Raw genomic sequence first — 16,491 nt, 5'->3', positions numbered from 1 at the left:
AAAGGTAAATCTAGAGTTGTTTCACGCCGTTCTCTACTCCAAATTAAACGTGAAGTTGTTAAGAACCCTGGGCAGATGTCTTTGACCAAGCCGGATTGAAGAATGTCTCAAAAAGTACTCGATGTTGCCTTTTGAAAAAAGTGGCAAAGTCTGTAAAGCCTGTGACAAATCCTCCGTTAAAGCAACATCACATACAAAACCGATTAAAATGGGCAAAAGACAACATGAAAACGGATTTTTCCAAAGTTTTGTTCACGGATGAAGTGTGTGTCACTCTTAATGGCCCACATGGCTGGAGCAAGGGATGGGTCCTAGATGGACGACATCATCATCAGCGTTTAAGGCGAAAACAAGGTGGTGGTGATGGGATAATGATTTGGGATGGGATTGTCGGAGGTCCTTTAGTTGACCCATGGAGAATCCCAGAAGCCGTAAAAATGACGACAAATGCTTACATAGCTTTTCTGAAGGCGCACTTTGAACCATGGCTGAAGAAGCGAAGGTTGACGTTCAGAAGAACCATTATATTTATGCAGGATAATGCTCCCTCGCATGCAGCAAACAAAAGCAAAGAGTATTTGCAAAAACTAAGGGTCTCTAGGCTACGGAAAATGGAGTGGCTTGCAAATTCACCAGATTTAAACTCAATTGAGAACTCTATGCAAGTGGACGTCAATTTAAGAGCAAAGATGAGTTGTGGGATGCTCTCCAAGAGGTATCGCAAGGAATAACTTGACGAAATCACAAAATTGACTAATTCTGTGAACCAACATCTTTTTCCAAGTAATTCATAAAAAATGATCGCATATCCCCTACTAATTATGTCAACGTAGAAATTGCTATGTAGTTATTGTGTTCTAAGCATTTTTCATAGTTCATTTAATGTTTGAAAATTATTTCAATAAACAAGTTATGGGTATATTGTGTTTTTTTATCAACCTCATTATTAACTTGACACATTGAAATTAACAGATATTCCTATCTTCTGCCATAGTTTCACTAATACTGCTTTAAATACTTTTATTTTCTAACTGGAGTAGCTGAATAGTATTGTAAGCACATTCTCAAAGTGTCATGGATTTTTATTCACTCGTTTCTTAAATATTAAAAAAATATATAAATTCGTTAATAATTTGATACACAGTGTAATTTCTATATTAAGTACAGTTCAACAGGTCACAGCACGAACCATTTAGAGACAAAACAACGAAATTACAATTTAAAACATAAGTCTTAGAGAACAACAAAAATGCTATATTAAATTTAACCAGAGAAAACGAAGATTCCAATGTGGATGCTATTTAAAACAAATCTTACAGACTAACGAAAATGCTATTTACATGCCTTACAGACTAATGAAAATGCTATTCAAATGCCTTACAGACTAACGAAAATATTATTCAAATGCCTTACAGACTAATTAAAATGCTATTTAAATACCTTACAGACTAACGAAAATGCTTTTTAAATGCATTACAGACTAACGAAAATGCTATTCAAATGCCTTACAGAACAAAAAAAAAAATGGTGTCAAACTTAAATGTGACATATCAACGAAAATGATATTTCAAACTAAGCATACAAGACCTATGAACGGGTGACGACTCATATAAATGGTTGGACGAATCTAAGTCGAATCTGAATTTTTAAGGTTTTTTTGGGGGGGGGATGCTATTTAAAATGCAGTTTGATGGACTAACCAATAAACAAAGCATTTTTATAAAGATTCAAGTATGCATCAAAATTGATAGTTCAGTTTATGTGGCAACGAAACGATGCTCACTTTTTATTTTCTTTTTTATCCACTATAAAAGTAAAAATATGGTGGTTTTTGTCATTTCTATATTTACTCATTTTTCATTTGTCTAAAAAAAAAAAAATTAAAATATCAATAAAGTATCTTGAATAAAAATTCTACATGACAGTTATTTTATATTAATTGCAACCATATTTCTTTCAGACTGAAAATTCTTCCTTTCATTTGTTCATCTTTGTGAATATGGCGCACTTGCCACGGCTGAAAACTTGACAGCATTCAATGAGACGGTTTTCGGCATATCATTAGGAAGCTTCCTTGAAGACTTCACACAATAGAAAACCAATTTCAATGGTGCTATTCAAAACAATCAGGTTCTTTGAATTTTGAAAGACATTTTCTTGTTGAATTCGGAATTCGTCTCTTACATAAACAAAGGAAAAGAAATCACAAAGGAGTTCAAATCAAATGAAAGAATGAGATAGAAAGTCAGTTAAAATGAAATACCAAAACTTTCTCATTCTTATCATTTTCTTGTTTTAGATATTAGAGAAAGATGTCAGATGGACTTCAATGGAAAGTAACTGACAGCACGTCTCTTTTTGATCTAGCTAACTTTTATGGATAATACATGATGTATTAGCCCCTTAATCCTCCAAGGTCGTCAGGCGCTGCATTATTTCAGGTAATGTATCTTGAGCAATGAATAGTCTGGTGGAAACCATTCCTCACCTGACTTCAAAGCACATACAGCGGCTGGTATTACCAAATGGTCACCCATATTAGTACTGACCTGGCTCAATGGCACTTAAGTGATTCACGTAGAAATCAATGAAATCGTCCATTTTTCAATCAAATTGATTGCCTGCTTTAGTCAGGGACTCACCACGATGCACAGTGAGGAAGCTTCAAATGCCTCCCCATAGTGATTTAGTCTACAGTATAGTCTAGTTTATATTGCACTTCAGAGAACCTACGGTTGATTTTATAAAATTATTTTTATATAATGGCTTCAATTAAAGTGTAAAATGCAAAAGTTAAATATCATGTGCTCTACACAGGAACATTAATTTCGATCACACCCGTCTTATTAAAGAACCTACTGTTGATTTTATATGCTGGACGTTTCTGCTTGTGCAGTGATTAAACTTCTCAAATGGCTTGTGGTGTTAGGCTTTATCAGTGTTACGTTTTGTGAAAATCGAACTTCTTTAATCAGATTTTTTCAATTTTCGATTTTTGATACTTATCTGCAGCATTCTAATACAAAACCTATATAAAAACACTGCCAGACACATAAAGTACATTTGTGTGAAATTTCAAATAAATTGGCCCAACCGTTTTCAAGTTCATAGGGAATTCTCTCTCTCTCTCTCACACACACACACACACACACACACACACACACACACACACAAAGTGTCTTTTATATATAAGTAGAGATATCTATATCTATATATATATATATATATATATATATATATATATATTCAGGTATGGTTGAATATATGTATGCATATATGAATATGTGAATATATAAGGAAAGATGTATATGAATGCGTGCATCAATGTATGTGTGAATATATACATACATATATCTGCATATATAGAAACGTGCATGTCTGAATACACTTGCACATTTGTATGATATATGAATATATGACTGTGTGAATACATGCGTGCACATATTCATATATGACTGTATGTGTATGTAAATATTCATGTATGACTGTATGCGTATGTAAATATATCTTCAGGTAAAATTTTTCTGTATTTTTGAGATTTATTTGGATTCTTTGGACTTCTGTTCTCATCTTGAGTGTTAGTTTCACATCATTTTAGTTGATGTAACCTCCGACCTTCTTCAGGTGTATCTTGTTTGACTCAGGAATCTATTTGTCCAACTCGGCAATCTGCATGGAATTTCAAATAAAACTTTTTATTTAATCCATGGAGGTAGCATCCTTCTGTTCTGTCAGCCATGACCAAGTAGAAGTCTTGTATGGTTCGCAATTATATCTTGAGTGTCGCCCACACTGACATCGATCATTAAACCCTCAGATGAGTGTAATTTACAGGCTGGAACAATAAATCTGTTGCTCTAAAGAAAACAACACTACAGCTTGATTTTAAAACTTTATTGAAAAAATCAATTTAGATAAATGATTACATAGTAGACATGACATATATTCAATGTAGCCGCCTTCAGTCTCAATTACATTGATACAGGTCCAGAACTGAGAACATACCTTTTCCACAAGCGCTGGTGGAAGCTCAACAAATACTCGGCAGATGGCGACGATCAGGCTAGCTTTGGTGGGAGGTCATGTTAGTGACGTGCTCAACATATGACCAAACAAAGAAGTCCACTGGATTTAGGTTGGGGGGGGGGGAGTCGGTTAGAGAAGGGTACAAAGTTGTAGAACTACTCCTGAAAAAAAGCCTTCAGTACATCCAGATACACTTTGCTGTTGACTTTCATGTTGACTTTGAACATGTGAGGTTGCATTATGTGGCCCTCACTTGAAACCACACCAAAGATCATAACTATGGCCGGAAACTTTGTTGAGCTGTGCCCGTAATCATTGAACCGTCCAGATTTGCATTGTTAGGGTGCTGGCAATGGTCCTGTTGTCATAGCTTGTATCGGTATAGAGCATGAGTTGTACAGAGGCGCATCTCTGATCTCGCCCATTGAACAGTGTGTCACTTTCAGACATGATAGGCAATTCCTATCGCTCTTGAGGTTTGTACACAACTGGCCAACCAGTAGATGGTCTGCAAAAAGAAAAGAAAACCGATCTTCATCATGTCGTCTTTCCTAGGGCGACAAATTTATCATTCCAAGTGTACAACTGAATGTTGCCAACTACTCTATCCCCTGTGACACGGGTCCTTGTAGACAATTCGACAAAAAGATTCCTGAGTTAAATAAGATACACCTGAAGAAGGTTAGATCAACCGAAACATTGTGGAAATAGTGCTCCAGATAGGAACACTAATCTGAAAAATCCAAATAATACTAATGATTAATCCCAGATTAAAAAATTCAAAACCATAAAAGGAAACAGTGTTTGATAGATTTTTACCCGTTTGAAACTAGGATGCTCAACTAAAGTAACAAAATCGCATTTTAAAGTTGTTGAAAAAAACTTTTTGAATATACAGAAAATAACAATTTCTACTGTGAAATGAATACAGTGTGTAAACAGACTGGGAACATGATTAAGGAATTCAAGTTCCTTCATGAGTGACACCTGAACCAAATTTGGATGCAGTCGAAAACAATCCTCAGCAGGAAGACCAACGGGATGCCGTATTCAGCACACTTGAAACCCCAAAAAACAGAAGATAAAGCAAAACGAAAAATCACAAACTTAATTGCAATAAATCCCCAAACTAAAAATATTATCTCCATGCCAGGCTAAAAAGAGAGTGTTATAGTGATCTACTCTATTGCTAAACTGACTGTTGAGATCAAAACCTTAACTAGTATATGTTCAGATGCCCGATTAAGTAGCTAATTAATGCAACGAAATGAAGTACAATGACCCCTCTACATACGAGATTAATTCGTTCCCAAATGATGCTCGTATCTCGAATTTATTATATCTCGAACGAATTTTTCCATAAGAAATTAACTGAAAACCAATTAATCCGTTCCCGGCTCTCCAAATCATCCAAGTTAACCCTAATTAACTATAAAACACATCTTAATAGGGAAACTTAAAATTACAAAAAAATTGTATACGTGGCTCCCCACAAACAGAATAGTTTTCTCAGTAAAGATGGCAAAAGCAAAGAGCCCACTGAAATAAAATTAAATTAACAGAATGGAGAAATAAAATATACATACCAAGTTATAGCAGACAGGAGAACAAGCAGAAGCATGTTATGCTCAGAGAGAAGGCACAGCGACTGATGTCATAAATCGCGCTAACAAAAACATGTATTGTTCACGAGATCATGTTAACAAGCAATAGGAAGAAAGTAAACTTGGGACTAAAAAAATCACAGAAAACAGCTTATATTAAGTTAGAAAGCGCTTGGTAACAAATAGGATATGAAGAATAAAAGAATGAATAATAATAAAGATAACAGTTAAAAGGCATCACAGTAAGACGAAATGTTGAGAGAAAACGGTGTAGGGGCAGACATGTTCCTAATAAAAAAAATGGTACCGTAAAGGAGACATAGTGAAACACCCACACTCGCCCACCTAGTGGTAGCATCTGGAAACTCGTAACTTGGATTTTCGGTCGTATGTAGGGCAAGATGTTTGCTCTGAAGAATCTAGAATCTTGAATTTCTTGTAACTAGAGCAGGTCATATGTAGAGGAGTCACTGTACTTACTTTCTTCCCACTGCGAGAAGATATGATACAAGGTCATAAAAGTAGGAGAAAGTTAAGGTGTTTAAAGAAAGTTAAGTTGTTTAAAGAAAGCGATCAGATCCTGATCAGAAAAAGACAATACCCCCCGGTAATCTTGGAGACGTGACGTCCAAATACAATTTTCGCCATGGCCAGGATCGTAACGTAGACCATTTGTCTTTCCCGGTCCTACAGCGGCCTCACGTTGTCCGCAACATTGGATACAGTAGTTGGCCGAGGATGCTCAGGATCGATGCAAGCCGTCACTTTGCTGACATACGACCAGAACCAGCGGAGTTCGCGGCAATCGAAGAAAGTGTGATCAGTTGTTTCTACAGCCGATGTCCCACAACGGGGACAATCAGGTGACTCCAAAAAACCTGAACTGCATTGTATGTTGTTGAGTGGAAGTGCATTTCAGACCAATCGCCAGGTCAGAGAGAACTCCAAATTGTTAAGATGACTCGAACCTGGCGCCCAGCTCCACGCAGAGCGGATCTCGCTTTGCTGCCAACCCAAACGGGTGCACAACGGGTCGTCAGTAGCCCCCTTCACTAGATTCCTGTGGAGTGCTCTTTGGGTAGCAGTCACAAGGTCGCTGGACCTTGGTAGTCGTTTTAGCATGGCTTGGCACTCTTTCATGTAGGCAGATTCTCCTCGCAGCCTGAAACGGCTCTCGATAGTAGGGTCGAGAACAAGGTCAGGGAAGGCGGCCCTAACCACGGAGTGCCACGGTTGGTCGTCTTGAATATAGTGGCTCAGAAAGGCCAGCCTCTCAGTGTCTCGATGACACTTCAAGTCCGACATTCCCAAGCCTCCCTCACACGGACGTTGAATACAGATCTGTCTGCTCACCCAGTGTCTTCCTCTGTCCCAAAGAAGCGACGACAAGAGTTCGACAAGAGCTGTTAGGTGTTGTGCAGGCAGGGAAACTACAGCCAGTCGGTAAAGGATGAGAGGAAAGACGTAAGTGGTGCACGCCTCAGCTGTACCCTTTAAGGAAAGTTTCCTAGGAAGTCACGAATTAACTGCAGCCTCCACCTTTGACTATACCTCCAACCAATTTTTGACAAGATGGAAACACAGTCCAAACCACACACCGAGGATCCAGACCAGGCCATCTGTCTAGCTGAAGGGCACCGGGAGGTTGGCGTTGCCACTCCAGGCGCCCAACCACATTCCTACCGACTTGCTGTGGTTTATCTTGGTCCCTGTAATTCTTTTGTACCGAGCAAGCGCTTTTTTTGTACCTGAAGCTCGACACAAAGGCTGTGACATCATCGGCAAATGTGGCTACCTTGGCGGCTGAGCCACCGGTTTTGCAATTCCATGCAGGGCCGAATTTACCTCCCCCACGTCTCAGAACAGGGGCTCCAAAGCCAGGACATAGAGCAGGGGCTACAGCGGACAACCCTGACGAACCGACTGAGAGATAACAAAGGGTTTTGAGCGCTTTCCATTGACTTGCACAATGGCTGTGAGCGGTCGATACATCATGGAGATCCACTTGCAGAAGTCTGGTTTAAAACCAGTGGCCTCTAAGATAGATGCCAAGAAACGATGGTCAGCGCAGCTTCTGTGTCGTCATCCATCCCTCCCTCTAGGATCATGCATATCAGGTGCAAGTTGTTCTGAATCGATCTCCCCTTCACAGCGGATTCATCCTCAGAGGAGCAGTCTTTTCTCCACTTGATCCCCGTCTCGATTGGTGTGAGGCCATTGGTTGTGTCTGCTCCTCTAGTTGCTGCTGCGGCTGTTTTTGTTGCTGTTGGTCTTGCTGGTGTTGTTGCTGCTGCTGCTTCTGATGCTGCTTCTGCTGCTGTGTCTGCTGCACCTGCTGCTTTTGCTGTTGTGGTAGTTGTTGCTGCAGCTGTTTCCACAACATTGGCTGTGGTGACTGTTGTTGTTGCTGGTGGTGGGATAGTGGCAGAAGGGATTATGGGCTTCCTTTTTGTTTCACTACCGTGCTCCATTCCTCCCTGTTGGCCTCCTGGGTGGTTTAAGTTTTCCTTAGAGCTGGGGTTGGTGCCGCGGTTGCAGGGATTTTTGCCGCCTGTTTTGGCGTGGGCGCTGTTTCAGGGGTTGTGACCACTTTTTGGGTCATTTGATTAGGGGTTACCCTTTGGGGGCAGCTACTAGCCATGTGCCCCTGCTTTTGGCAGAACCAGCAGTGCGGATGACAGCCCTCTACCACTACCGTCATGCTGGCGTCCTTCTATGTCAGCAGCGCTGGTATCCCCCGAACACGCTCCCTCTTCAGCCTCATTGCTATTGTGTAGCAGCCCAGGTAAGTCCCAGTTTTTTACCGTACTGGGGTCACCTGTTCCACCTCACCATACTGGCTGAAGAGGCATCCTAGCAGTTCCAGAGGTATTTGGGTTGGCACATTAAATACCTGCACCCGAGTCCTTCTATTGGCCTGGTATTAGGGTATTAGTTTGACTCTCCCATGCTTTATTTCTTGGAGGGAGAGTCTCTCCGCATTGTCCTTGGTGGGTAGGAGGATGTTCCACACGGCGAAGCTCCTCTAGTACAGGTATAGTACCGAGATGGTAAGTTTGTGGAGGAGCCCTGCCATGGCTTCCTTCCTCATCCCCAGGGGCGGTTTTCTGGTATTGCGGAAATGGCGAAGGACAGGACTCTGCCCTCAATCGCCTCCCAGGAACCCGGTATGGGTTTTATATCTGCCCCCTCTATGTATTGTCTGTACTTTGTCAGGTACAGGTCTCTATACTCTTGAGGGGACAGTTGTTTTTCTACGGTCTTCCCCCATGCAGACCCTCTTGGTGGTGTTGGTGTTGGTATGGGGTCTTTGGTGGGGTTAGACCGTTTTTGGTCTTTTATGGAGGTCGCCCCTGCCTGTTTATTGGCGACGCTTCCTGCCTTTCCAGGTTTCTTACTCAGTCCTTTTGTGAGAGTGTCGCTTTGGGGGGGGGGACTCCCTTTTCAGTGTCTTTTGGGCCTGACTCTCCTTGGTTAGAGTCTTTTTCTGGAGAAGCTTCCTATTTTGGGGAGTCGGCCTCTTGGGGAGCAGTATCTTTTTTTTTACTTTGAGACCATCTGTCCCTTCCTCGTTTGTGAGGTCCAGGCGGTATGCCCCCTCATTTTCTTGATCTGCTCCCCTTTTGGTGGAGCAGCCCTCCTGGGGAGCGCTGTCCTCTTTATTGTCCTTTTGTCCTGGCACTTCCTCCTTTTTGTGGTCGGAGTGAGATGCTACGACCGATTTTAGTTTTGGGTCTTTGGGGAGAGTCGCGCTCGAGGGAGCTGTTGGTAAATTTTCACCCTCCTGGGGAGCGTCCAATGCTGTCATATCCAGGTGGTACGCCCCGTCAGTGGTTGTTTTTGCTCCTCTTGTTGAGGAGTCGTCCTCTTGGGGAACAGTAGCCCTCTGGCTAGGGGTACCCACATTGGTGGCCCTCTGGCTGGGGGTATCCATATTCATGGCCCCCGGGCTGAGGGTGTCCGTTTTGGTTCCCTCTTCTTTTGAAAATCACCGAAAAAAGTGATGTGGAGACGGCGTCTAAAGTGGGGAGCCGACTTTGGCGCCAAAAAGAAGTGAGACCAAACGGCGGCAAGAGGGGATATAGAACTGAGAGAGGGAGTGGGAAGTTAGTGGAGGGAAGAGAGAAAGTATTTCCGACCCTCCTTCGCTGAAAGGTCGTAAACTATCAGCTCGGATCCCCCTGTGAGGGGGGAGAGCAGAGAAAGACAGACAAAGTGGAGGTTCGGACAGAACGCTACCCAACAAGCTTGTCAAGTGTTCCGGGCACGAGAATGTGTCGCCAGAACAGTACTGCCTCGTGCGGTGTATGTATCAGAGAACAGATGCTACACTTTGAGATATTAAATTTTTTATTCACAGGAAAAAAATACAGTTGGGAAAATGAACAAAATTTTAGGCACAAGGCCAACTCAAAAAAGAAGGCGGGGGGTGAGTTTGGTTGATCCATCTCGTATCTGTTGTAAATTTTAAATGATTTTTCAATCGGCCAGCATCTTTTATCATGGTTGCCCCTTTAAATTTGTATTTATGTGTGTATGGTGGGAGGGGGGTTCCTACTTAAACCCAATTTTAAAACATTTTTTATTTATATCAAAAAATACAAAAAAGATAACAATATTAAGAAAATTTCATTTGTTTCGAGGGACATGGGGGGGGGGGTCCCTGGTTAGTAAGGCCCTCCCAACCCTACCTGAAATGCTAGACTACTCGTTTCACTTTGGTTTGTGAAGGAACCAGTGTTTCTAAATGGAGGGGGTAGAGGTTGTGTCCTAAATAGGGGAGAAAAGAAAAATTTGACGGTGGGGGCAGGGGGGGGCTGTTAGTGTTTGGTTTGATTTCCTCCAAGCTAGGTTGAATTTCGAGAGGAGGGGAAAGGGGCAAAAAAAATTGTTCTTGGAGGCTTTCTAATAAGGGAAACAAGATTTATTCAGCTGGCCGAGAAGCTAAAAGAAGTAGGATTGGAAAGGGGCGGGGATCCAACAGAAACCCTAGAACTGAGCGCCCCACAACTAGGCAGGGAACACATATTCAAATTTGGCCCCTCTTCGTACACACAGACTTGCTAACTGTAACCATCAGATCCTGATCAGAAAAAGGCAGCCCCCCGCCCCCGGCCATCTTGCAGTCTCACCGTCCAAATAACCATTACACTTTGATCTTGGCCAAAAGGCCAAGAAAAACTTAAAAAGCTAAGAACAGAATCTATTAAAAACAGACCTTTCATCTTAACCAAAATGGCCAAGAAGAAAAGTGTTAGGGACCGACCGACTGACCGACCGACTGACCGACCGACTGACCGACCGATCGATCGACTGACGGAGTGACTTATGGAGTCGCTTGCACGTGCCTAAAAATTAATTAAAATTTTGGAAATACATCCATTTCTTGTACAAGGATAGAAACTAAAAAGTGTTTTTATTCTATTAATTAAATTTTTATATAATAATGAATTTTATAAAATAACATTCAAACATTTTTAAAATATGTTAATTTGGTTTTGATTGTAAGATATTGAATGTCTCAATTGAATGTCACAATTGAATGTCTCAATTGAATGTAAAAATTGAATGTCACAATTGAATGTCATAATTGAATGTCTCAATTGAATGTCACAATTGAATGTCACAATTGAATGTCTAAATTGAATGTCACAAATGAATGTCACAATTAAATGTCTAAATTGAATGTCACAATTGAATGTCACAATTGAATGTCACAATTGAATGTAACAATTGAATGTCTCAATTGAATGTCACAAATGAATGTCACAATTGAATGTAACAATTGAATGTAACAATTGAATGTCTCAATTGAATGTGTCAATTGAATAACACAATTGAATGTCAAAATTGAATGTAACAGTTGAATGTCACAATTGAATGTCTCAATTGAATGTCACAATTGAATGTCTCAATTCAATGTCACAATTCAATGTCACAATTCAATGTCACAATTCAATGTCTCAATGGATGTCACAATTGAATGTCACAATTGAATGTCTAAATTGAATGTCACAATTGAATGTCTAAATTGAATGTCACAACTGAATGTGACTATTGAATGTCACAATTGAATGTCACAATTGAATGTCACGATTGAATGTCACAATTGAATGTCTCAATTAAATGTAACAATTGAATGTCTCAATTAAATGTCACAATTGAATGTCTCAATTGAATGTCACAATTGAATGTCACAATTGAATGTCTCAATGTAATTTCAAAATTGAATGTCACAATTGAATGCCTAAATTGAATGTCACAAGTGAATGTCACAATTGAATGTCACAATTGAATGTCACAATTGACTGTTACAATTAAATGTAACAATTGAATTTCACAATTGAATGTCACAATTGAATGTCTCAATTGAATGGCACAATTGAATGTCACAATTGAATGTCAAAATTGAATGTCACAATAGAATGTCACAATTGAATGTCTCAATTGAATGTCTCAATTGAATGTCACAATTGAATGTCCCAATTTTATGTCACAATTGAATGTCACAATTTTATGTCACAATTGAGTGTCTCAATTTAATGTCACAATTGAATATCACAATGGAATGCAACAATTGGATGTCACAATTTAATGTCACAATTGAATGTCACAATTGAATGACACAATAAATTGAATGTCACAATGTAATGTCACAATTGAATGTCACAATTGAATGTCACAATTGAATGTAACAATTGAATTTCAGAATTGAATGTCACAATTGAATGTCTCAATTGAATGTCACAATTGAATGTCTCAATTGAATGTCACAATTTAATGTCACAATTGAATGTCTCAATGTAATGTCAAAATTGAATGCCACAATTAAATGTCACAATTGAATGTCACAATTGAATGTCACAATTGAATGTCACAATTGACTGTCAAACTTAAATATAACAATTGAATTTCACAATTGAATGTCACAATTGAATGTCGCAGTTGAATGTCACAATTGAATGTCACAATTGAATGTCACAATTTTATGTCACAATAGAATGTCACAATTGAATGTCTCAATTGAATGTCTCAATTGAATGTCACAATTGAATGTCCCAATTCAATGTCACAATTGAATGTCACAATTTTATGTCACAATTGAGTGTCTCAATTGAATGTCACAATTGAATATCACAATGGAATGCAACAATTGAATGTCACAATTGAATGTCACAATTGAATGTCACAATAGAAATACACAATCAATTGAATGTCACAATGTAATGTCACAATTTAATGTAACAATTGAATTTCAGAATTGAATGTCACAATTGAATGTCTCAATTGAATGTCACAATTTAATGTCACAATTGAGTGTCACAATTGAATGTCACAATTGAATGTCACAATTAAATGTCTCAATTAAATGTCACAATTGAATGTCTCAATTAAATGTCACAATTGACTGTCACACTTTTATGTCACAATTGAATGTCTCAATTGAATGTTACAATTGAATATCATAATTGAATGCCACAATTGAATGTCAAAATTGAATGTCACAATTGAATGTCACAATAGAAATACACAATCAATTGAATGTCACAATGTACTGTCACAATGTAATGTCTCTATTAAATGTCACAATTGAATGTAACAATTGCTTGTCTCAATTGAATGTCACAATTGAATGTCACAATTTAATGTCTCAATTGAATGTCACTATTTGATGTCACAATTGAATGTCACAATTGAATGTCGCAATTGAATGTCACAATTGAATTTCACAATAGAATGTCACAATTGAATGTCTCCATTGAATATCACAATTGAATGACGCAATAGGATGTCACAATTGAATGTCACAATTGACTGTCACAATTGAATTTCTCAATTGAATGTCACAATTTAATGTCACAATTGAATGTCATAGTTGAATGTCACAATTGAATGTCTCAATTGAATGTCACAATTGAATGTCACAATTGAATGTCACAATTAAATGTCTCAATTGAATGTCTCAATTGAATGTCTCAATTGAATGTCACAATTAAATGTCTTAATTAAATGTCACAATTGAATGTCACAATTGATTGTCACAATTAAATGTCTCAATTGAATGTCACAATTGAATGGCACAATTGAATGTCACAATTAAATGTCTCCATTGGATGTCACAATTGAATGTCACAATTGAATGTCACAATTGAATGTCTCAATTTTATGTCACAATTGAATGTCACAATTTTATGTCACAATTGAATGTCTCAATTGAATGTTACAATTGAATATCACAATTGAATGCAACAATTGAATGTCAAAATTGAATGTCACAATTGAATGTCACAATTGAATGACATAATCAATTGAATGTCACAATGTAATGTCACAATTTAATGTCTCAATTAAATGTCACAATTGAATGCACCAATTGCTTGTCTCAATTGAATGTCACAATTGAATGTCACAATTGAATGTCTCAATTGAATGTCACTATTTAATGTCACAATTGAATGTCAAAATTGAATGTCGCAATTGAATGTCACAATTGAATGTCACAATTGAATGTCTCCATTGAATATCACAATTGAATGACGCAATAGGATGTCACAATTGAATGTCACAATTGAATGTCTCAATTGTTTTCTTTGAGGATCTTTTCGCTTCCTATTTCTTCTTTCTCATGGAAGAGACGTTGCGAGTCTGTCTCTACTCTACCATTACTTTTCTTGTAAGCGCTCGGCTTAGCTTCAATCTATAATCCACCCTCTGTAAAACAGTCGCAATAAATACTCGTCGAGCTACAACAACAGTGAACAATTACCTTCACTCTTTATCTGTTCTTAAAACTGAACAAAAATTCCATGAGCAGAATTTCTTCCCTAGGACTATACGTCTGTGCAACATAATACTGTAAGCTTGATTCCTACCTTACTATAACATGGTCGTTTTCATGTCTAATATAAATAAGTCCTTGTTGAGCCGTCATCTTCAATTACCCTAGTTCAACCATTACTGATCATCATGGTGTTGTTTCTCTATGTACCTTACACTTATTCACCCTAATCCTAGAGTATTTATTCGATAATTTTTAACAGATACTGTTTAGATGTACACAAACATTTCATATATGCACACAGTTTCCACTGTTTACGTGTGTGTGTATTTTTTCACTAACGTTTTATAAAAGGTTTTGGTGTGAAAGCAAAAATTATTCTGCCCCTCCCCTCCCCACACACACACATAAAAAAATTCGCCATTGTTATTACTTGCTGTCTTTAATCTTTAGCTAGAAGCAAAAACTCCGAAACTAAATAATCATTTTTATAAATGCACTAAAACTTGAAATACACACAAAGATTTTTCCCTGAAATAAATTTCAGAGAGAATTATTGAAATAAAAAACATGAATTGTAAATATTGGTCTGTTTTGAAATTCTAACGATAAGTTTGAAATTGAAAAAATTCTATCTCTCAGATACACATATTCACTTTTTGTGCGCTTATTTTCGATTCGTTAAATTACTATAAACAAAAATATGACTAAACATTCAAAAAGTCTCACCAAATCATAAAAAATATGGAAATGAATGTATCAAAGTTTTCTAATAGTTTAATCAACATTTCCTTAGCAAAGTGAAACAAGCTCATGAGAGAATTAATAAATGTGATTTACAGCGTGTTCGTGACAAATGTGGCACTTGTTGGAAAGAAAAGTAAAACACATCATATATTGGTCAATAATTGATCGTAAGTTTCTGATTCTTTTTAGCAGATGATTAATTGGTCGCATTATTTGGATTCTTCTGAGTACTGTTGAACTTGGGAATCCGAACGACATTTCTAATTAAACCCTTTATTTAATTCAGGGGTAGCATGCTCTTGTTCCTTCAGCCATGACTGTGTAGAAATCCTAAAAAAATCCGCGATGATATTTTGTTTGTTGAGGATTGAACCTCCAGAACCTCCAAAAAAGTGTAAATTTACAACTGAATTTTATCAAGGACTTTATCAACGACGCCAGGGTCCTGTACTTGGTAAACATAGATTCCAGAGTTCATCAAGATATACCTGAAGAAGGCCGAAGATTACATTGACCGAAATGCTGTGAAAATAACACTCAATAGTCCAGGCAAAATAAGGTTCGACTTAGAACAAATTGCAACAGAATTTTTTTCACCACCAGGCATTCCCATGAGGTGTCTAGAACATCATACTTAAAGTCCTAAGAAATCTACGTTGAGGAAATGTGTCTAATTTGCATAAATCCAAGATGGCCGCCAATTTTCGATAATTTGCCACATCTCCACATTTAGATGTCATAATTGAGTGATTTAAAGTACTAAAATGGTGTTTTTGAACACAAGGATTTACGTGGAGTAGGTTACATTTTTATTGGATAAAGAATTTATAGCCAAAACTCCAATATGACCAAAAAATATTGAAAAATGTTCATATGCGTGATATCCGAAACATAGGCAAACCGAAATGTTACTGTTTTGCTGCCTCATGTGACTAACTCTTGACTAACTTTATAACTTTTTATATTTAACTATTTATTTTATAACTTTATATATTATTTTTGTTTCTATTCCAGGGTAATTAATCTGAGATTCAGCAAACATTGACAATGGAGAAGTGTCGCATCTGTAATGAATCAATCTCTGACGGAAAGGCGACAGTTGTTCTTCGAACAAAAGGCAGCGATGGCGTGAATCGTGCAAGTAGTCAACGTGGTAGCGATTTGGTAGTGAATCCAGGAGAGACACTACACGTAGAATGTCGCCGCAACTATTGCAAAGCAGAAAACATTGCATGTGACCTAGCAAGGCAGCAACAACCACCAAAACCCCACTGTGAGCTCCATTCTGAACTACACTTCAATTTTCAAGAACACTGCTTGTTGTGTGGACAGTCA

This window comes from Euprymna scolopes, chromosome 13 (genome assembly GCF_053919585.1).
Source record: "Euprymna scolopes isolate OS-2025 chromosome 13, ASM5391958v1, whole genome shotgun sequence".
Lineage (NCBI taxonomy): Eukaryota > Metazoa > Mollusca > Cephalopoda > Sepiida > Sepiolidae > Euprymna > Euprymna scolopes.
The sequence above is the reverse complement of the archived record's forward strand: the minus strand, read 5'-3'. Positions refer to the sequence as shown.